The 7849-nt window shown below is 42.0% G+C and overlaps 1 protein-coding gene across 1 annotated transcript in view; it reads right to left on the minus strand.

The window, feature by feature from the left end:
- The window catches only part of SHLD2 (shieldin complex subunit 2), a 162358-nt gene extending 156519 nt beyond the window's left edge, over positions 1 to 5839 (minus strand). Inside the window, exon 1 of the mRNA XM_079900383.1 lies at positions 5677 to 5839. The gene's annotated coding sequence lies outside the window, so the exon portion shown is untranslated. The remainder of the gene's footprint in view (positions 1 to 5676) is intronic.
- Positions 5840 to 7849: the final 2010 nt, after the last annotated feature.

The raw sequence follows: 7849 nt of genomic DNA on the forward strand, positions 1-7849 counted from the left end.
AATCCAAGGCCTTAATCAGGGGATAATTTCCTTAAGGAGGGCTTTAACCAATTACAAGATACTGATTTTAAAGACTAATAACTTAAAACTGCCATACACAAAACAAATGGTCCACAAAACATTTTCCTTTCCTGATGAAGGTTTTACCATGCATTGTTATCATTAACCAGTCTTTTACTATTAAACTTAAATGGCCAGTTGAGACAAACAGTTTTTCTGAGACCCTTCTTCCACCACTGATTAAAACTGGGGTGGCCGGGATTGGGGATAATACTCATTTCACCTTCTAAGCTTTCTGCGCAGACTTGGTGACCTTGCCAGCTCCAGCTGCCTCCTTGTCCACTGCTTTGATGACACCCACAGCAACCATCTTTCTCATGTCACAATCAGCAAAACGGCCCAGAGGAGGATAGTCAGAGAAGCTCTCAACATACATGGGCTTGCCAAGAACCGTATCAATGATGGCAGCATCTCCACATTTCAAGAATTTGGGGCCATCTTCCAGCTTTTTTCCCAGAACGATGGATGATCCATCTTTCCCTTCAGCTTAGCAAACTTGCAAGCACCGTGAGCTGGGCAGCGATCCAGCACAGGTGCATATCCAGCACTGATTTGGCCCGGGAGGTTCAAGATTATTGCTTGAACAAAGCCAGCTGCTTCCACTGATGGGTCACAGTCACCAGCCGCCAAGCACATCTTTGACAGACATGTTCTTGACACTGAAGCCCACATTGTCCCCAGGAAGGGCTTTACTCAAAGCTTCATGGTGCGTTTCAGCAGATTTTACCTCACTGCAACATTGAGTGGAGCAAAGGTGACCACCATGCTAGGTATGAGAACACCAGTCTCCACTCCACCCACAGGGACAGTACCAATACTTCCAATTTTGTAGACGTCCTGGAGGGGCACACACAAGGAATACAACAGCTGGTATTTTGACAAGTTAGTCTGTGGGAGAAGTGATCCTCTTGCCTCAGAGGATATATTTTTAGACTAGCTGTCCCGGTGACCCCCCTTTTTTTTTTTTTTTTTTTTGCGGTATGCGGGCCTCTCACTGTTGTGGCCTCTCCCGTTGCGGAGCACAGGCTCCGGACGCGCAGGCTCAGCGGCCATGGCTCACGGGCACAGCCGCTCCGCGGCATGTGGGATCTTCCCGGACCGGGGCACGAACCCATGTCCCCTGCATCAGCAGGCGGACTCTCAACCACCGTGCCACCAGGGAAGCCCCTCCCAGTGACCCTGTTTAATGGTATTCGTATTGGCCATGTGTTTTTGGCCTTCTCTGGGGTGCGGTTAGCACACACTTCTGGTCTCACCTTTCAGAGACCTGTGGGGAAAGAGCTCTGTCTCCTCTCCTGGGGCTTTCATGAGTGCCATCCGTAGGCTTAATGTGTGTTCTGGTGGGACTCTGATGTCAAGCTATTCTGGTGAGAAACTTCAGGGTGAGGTCTACCAGAAAGTTAATCAACTCATTCCCCACTGTCAGTTTTCCCCAGGGCTCCTGTGAGGAATTAGGCGCCTCAAGTCCAAGGGAGCCCCTGGACTGTTCATTCACCAGAGTGTTTCTCTCTTTCTACCATATGAGAGAGGCTCTCATCTTTTGTTTTTCTGCTTATGTTTTAGCCTAGGGCCACCTGTTTTCCTTCCCCAGTGGTGACTTACTACCAAAAAAGTGGTGTTTTGTTTTGCGTCTTCTTTCTTCTGTTGTTCCTATTGAACACTTTAAAAGCAACATCTACCAGTTGAAAAGGGTTCATTCCAAATGCACCATCTAATCTTTGCAACTTTCTCCCGATATCTGAGACACTTTGCCCTCACCAAAAGGTCAAATTTACCATTCTAATATTTTCAGGGGCCTCGGGATCTGCATTAGTATGACATCTGTACACCTGATAAATCCCTTCCAAAAATTCAGAGACATCTTCATTTGTTTTGCTGAATTTCTTGAAAATCTTTTGCTTTGCTTCTCCTTTTCAAAGCCCTGCCAAGATGCACCAATAACTAGTTTTCTAATAAGGGCATTCTTCCCCCACTGCAGTCCCAATCTGGTTCAGCTGAGGGATTTCAGCTGCCAAGTGGACTTCAGGTGTAGAGGATCCTCCCTATTCAGGAGGGTTGCAATCTTTCCAATTAAACAAGCCTGAGAAACCCAGCGGGCAGATCATTTGCATTTAGGTTTTACCTATGAGGTAATGGGGGAAGGGAAATTGCCGTCCCCTGGGAGTGGCTCCTGGCCCAAATTGGGTGCCCTGTTGGTTCTTAGATGGTGATACCAGACCATGTACCTGAGCCCCAAAACCTAACGCACGATTTTGTAATTGATCCCTTGAAGGAAGGGAAGTCCTGAGCCCCAGTGCCAGGAATTGGGGCTGGATAGGAATGGAAGGTGCTGGAGGAGTTGGATATATTGGCCAGGCTGGGACAGCTAGCTCAGCTGTAGGAGTTACAGTTTGAAGCAACATATCCCCACTCTCATTCCCTTTTTATTTTCCCTTATGTAATAGCATAAATGCTTACACATAAAGGATTTCATCTTTCTTCCCCACTTCTTCACACAATAGCTATAGAGTCATTCGAAAGCCACTGTAAAACCATAAATAGCCATTGACTGTCTCTAACCATTAAAGGGATGCCTTTATGCTTTGGCATCAACCAACCGGGATTACAATGCAACTGAAAAGAAACTTGGTTACTGCTGTGACACACAACAATTTATGATAATTACTAAAATTATGACTGATACCATTTACCAGGATATACCAGAATTTTAGGAGTTCCGTATAATTTCTAGAATGTGTATATTAATAACTTTTACCCATATGATACAATCTAAGAAGTTTTATCATCACTTATTTGACAATGCTTCCCACATAATTTAACATATCAAATAAGCCTAATTAGTTTAATATTCCTCTCTCTGAGATAGAGAAAACAAATAATTTGAGGTGTTATAGGGACCCTTGGGAAAACCTCAAAGTTAGCTAGAGGTCAAATGAACTTCATTTAGAATTTGATCTTTGGGAAGTTCATCAAAAATATCAAAAAGTTTTAACCAGCGATAAAAGATTTCAATGGCAAATACAGATCACTTAAACAATTACCAAAAGCAGTTCAGTATTTTAAGAAAACTTTGTCCTCTTAGAAAACCAAATTCAGGTTGTATACCACTTTACCTTTAAAATTTGTTTTCTTGGGCTTCCCTGGTGGCGCAGTGGTTGAGAGTCCGCCTGCCGATGCAGGGGACACGGGTTCGTGCCCCGGTCCGGGAGGATCCCACATGCCGCGGAGCGGCTGGGCCGGTGAGCCATGGCCGCTGTGCCTGCGCGTCCGGAGCCTGTGCTCCGCAATGGGAGAGGCCACAACAGTAAGGGCCCACGTACCGCAAAAAAAAAAAAAATTTGTTTTCTTAAATTCAGTCTTATCTTAGCCAATCCCTATCATGCACAAGAAATTCTTTCAGTGTTCCTCCTCCAAAAACCTTCCACAATTTTCTGTATCCATATTAATCTGTCCCTCACTTTTTCCATTCAAAAACAGCCAGCTCTAAAACAAAACCACCTTTTTCCCTTTAACAAGATGCGTCTTCATTCCTAATACCTTCTTTGCTGAAAACACACATCCTACATCTTGCACGCTGAAATGCTCCCTTTATAATTCTTAACTTTAAAACCTTAATCTCTAGTGAAAAATCAAGAAGTAATTGTAAAACCGTCAAACCAGCATTTCCTGATTGACAAACATGCTTTAGTCTTCCTCTTCCAAGAAGGCAAATGTAGGTAAACTTAGACCTGTCCAGCAATTAATGTTAATATTTTATCCTATTTGAAATGACCCAGAGAGTCAATGAATTCTCTTCATTTAACTTAGTTTAGTTTCAAGTTATGAAAATCTAGAGAAACTATTTTAGATAGACCTTCCCCAAACATAATTATTCCTATAGAGTTTACCTAAAACTCTTACCTCATATACCTCTATTTTATTTAGTTAAAATCTTTGTCATATTATTATCTTCTCGCTGACAAACTTTGTTAACAAGAATAGGTATTGGGACTTCCCTGGTGGTGCAGTGGTTAAGAATCCGCCTGCCAGTGCAGGGGACATGGGTTCGAGCCCTGGTCTGGGAAGATCCCACATGCTGCGGAGCAACTAAGCCCATGTGCCACAACTACTGAGCGTGTGCTTTATAGTCCGTGAGCCACAACTACTGAGCCTGTGTGCTGCAACTACTGAAGTCCACGCACCTAGAGCCTGTGCTCCACAACAAGAGAAGCCACCACACAATGAGAAGCCCATGCACCTCAACAAAGAGTAGCCCTGCTCGCCACAACTAAAGAAAGCCCGGGCACAGCAACAAAGACCCAGTGCAGCCAATAAATAAATAAATAAATTTATTTAAACAATAAAAAAGGATAGGTCTTATTTGATTTCTAGCAAACTTAGGCACAATAACAGCATTATACTTAATGTTGATGACTCTAAAGATATGTCTGTGGAAATCAAACCAACAAGCTTACGCAAACCTTAATACCAGATATTAGGTCAATACTGAGTATTTCCTAGATCACATGAACCCAGAATTCATTCTAGCTAGTTTCTTTTATATTTGAGTATTTACTCAAGTAAATACTCAAATATAAAGTATAAGTATAAGTGTTTAATTTCCTTTAAGCCAAATAAATAGCTCTTTTGCACATTAATGTTGGCAGTGCTACACATCTGTAACATGTACAAACACACAAACACAGGGACCTCACAGTTCCCGTTCCAACATTTCAGCCATGAATCAAGTACAACAATGTAAAACTAACCAGTTACAAAAGAGGTTGGATTCAAATTGGGTTTCTGGCAGATGGGACAAGTCAAGATCACCGGCTGATGGCTGACCGCTGATGGCTGAACCCTTTTTACTAATATTTATTTTGCTTCTATTTCTATTTGTAGCTTTTGGTGATTTTAGGAACCAAGTGGAACCTTCCTCTTCTTCCTGAGAATGCCCCACTCTTAGATAAGAACAGACAGAGTTTTTTGGTTTGGTTTGGTTTAGTTTTTTCTGTTCCTTTCCTCCATTTAACACCAGTAAAAGTTTTAAATATCACAACTGATTTGGCTGTAAATGGAGAAACAGTACCAAACAAAATGAAATGAAAAACCCAAACGACAAACAGAAAATCTTAAATAAACCCTCAAGTTTGGTCTTGGGGTTTTATATATACCAACAACACAGGAAACCATAAACAAAGTACTTAACACAGCAAGGAAAGCAGTACATGGTGCACAGGGTCCCAAGATAGCCCTGCCTAAATCCTTTGTGCAGATCCTAACAGGTACTGTGGCCACACATTGTTATGATGAAGTATCATCTTTCTCTCACCCATGGGTTCATAGCTGTAATCAGATCACTTACCCAAAACGAGCCTCAGAGGACTTCAGGGATAATTGAAACGTTCTCCATTTTTAAAGACAGAAGTTCAAGACAAACAAAACACAAACTGCGCTCACAAATGCTAGCATCCACGGGAACAAACGAACCAGTTCACAAATCAGATATAAGTCCGACAACTCCTTCCTCTCCCCAACAGTGCACCCCACTCAAATACAAAACAAACTGGCTTTTTCTGGAGAAAAAGCCCCAAACAGAGGAAAAAGTTCCCAGTTGTACACACCGGAGCAACTTACCCTACTGTCCGGAGCTTGTTGGCTCCCAAACGTCGATTTGTTGCTCCAACTGCCAAGCTCTGGGGAAGCCGGTGCCACTTTGGGGAATTTTGAAGGTAAAGATTCTCAGGACAAGCTGTCCCGGCAGCTGCTAGGGCCTTACCCCAAATTCCCCAACCAGGGCTGGCTAGCCACAAGTAGCAAGGCTCCTGGCTGGCTGCGCCCAAATTTGTTAAGAGTCCAAGCTCGTGCTGCTCACCACACTACAGGCCAATAAATCAAGAAATGAGTTGCTGGGGCGAGGAAGAGTGACTTTATTCAGAAATCCAGCAGCCCAAGAAGATGGCGGCCTCACGTCCCAAAGAACCATCTTGCCTGAGTTAACATTCAGGCTCCTTTTATACTAATAGCGGAGGGAATAGAGTCAAACACTTCTGGTTTCCATCAGCCCCTGAGGCGATGTGTTAATTCCTTCTTCCCTGCAGTCCTGCACAGATGGGCCTAGTCAGGATGTTCCCCGTGAGCTAAACACAGGTATTTTAGCTTAATGCTCATTACCTGGGAGGCAGGGTTCCCTGAGGTGGGCCGTTGTATATCATTTAAGCTTACAGGCAACATCCCTTTAGTGATTAGCTTGTAATAGAATACAAAGGTTCTTCCCTACTACATTGGTTTTCAAGGCTTACAGTGGAGCTGGAAAGGTGGGGGGGAGAGATGAGAAAAGAATAGGGCAAGTTAAAAACATTACAAAGCTGCTGTTCTTAAAATAAGATTGTTTTAAATTTGTTTTATGTAAATACTCCCTGGATTACTGTAAGCCTTTGGTTAATTTCCAGAGTTCTGAAAAAAGTTGATTCTGACCATATTTTTGTCAGTTTTCTCATGATTTTTATGGAGAATTTTTGGAGATCTTGGAGAAAGTCAGCGATTTTCTTTGACATCACTCTTGCCTGCTTCTTATAACATGCTTAGAGTCTGGGGTTGATGCCATGCCCCTCACTGCACAATACACACAGTAAAAAGAAAATGAGAGATGCAAGTTATCTATTTTAGAACAGCACACTGCAAGGTGAAGTTAAAGGAACGTGGGAGTGCTTCTCCAACTCTCTGTGAAGGAGGTCCGGTTTTTTTGATTTTGGTTTGTTCCTTAACCTCATTCATCATGACATGTGGTGCTACTTCTGCTACTTCCTGTGACTAGTTCACATGCAACTTACCGTACAAGTTCAACAACCTGAACTGGTCTATACCCCATTCGACAAGAATTCTCCACTGATCACACTCTTGTAGGTCCAGGAGATGCCCAATTGCTTTAAGAGTTTCTAAACACTGTGTTTCCTTACTTCCCTTGTTGCCAAGTGGCAATAAAGTTTGAAATAAAGTTTGAATAAAGTTTGAAACCGGCAAACTCTGAGTAGCACTTAATTAGGAAGCAATCTTCAATAAGCTAGTACGTGGCCTCCACAACCACATTTTAAAACATATGTATTGGTTTTCTCTTAAATTCAAGCATCATGGAAATACATAATATAAAAAGTGAGGATTCCTCGTATTCTCACAGAGCTGAACACTTTTAATATTTGCTATATACATGCTACCAGTTTTCTTCTATTCTTATATGTTTGCTTTGTAAAAATGAACTTATTCTACATACATTTCACAAACTATTAACTTATTTGTACATGTTCCCTAATGATATATGTATATTTTCCTCCTTAACAGCCAGAGTATTCCATTTCATATAAATGTGATAAATGTTAACCAGTCGTTAGGTGGCCATCTAAGCACAAGTCCCATTTTTCAAGCTAAAGCATTATTAATACACTAGAAGTAATAAGTGTCAACTCTAAACTGTCAAATCTAACAAGCAGAGTAAAGCTTGCCATCCAAGTAATTTCTGATTATCATTTTAGGGTGTTTCCAATCTCTTGCTATCATTAATATGTCAGAATGTATCCTCGCCCTTCAGGCCTCTGCCTGTACACCCAAAGAATAAAGTCTGGTAAGAGGAACTGCCATCCAAAGAGGCTGTTCTGGTCACTACTCTGTTACGGCCTATCTAGGAAAAGAATCTAAAAAAAGAGTGTATGTATTTCTATAACAGATTCACTTCGCTGTACACCTGAAACTAATACAACATCGTAAATCAATTATACCCCAATAAAAATTTAAAAACAAAAACCCTGCAGAAAGT

This window comes from Stenella coeruleoalba (genome assembly GCF_951394435.1).
Source record: "Stenella coeruleoalba genome assembly, chromosome: 16".
NCBI classification, from domain to species: domain Eukaryota; kingdom Metazoa; phylum Chordata; class Mammalia; order Artiodactyla; family Delphinidae; genus Stenella; species Stenella coeruleoalba.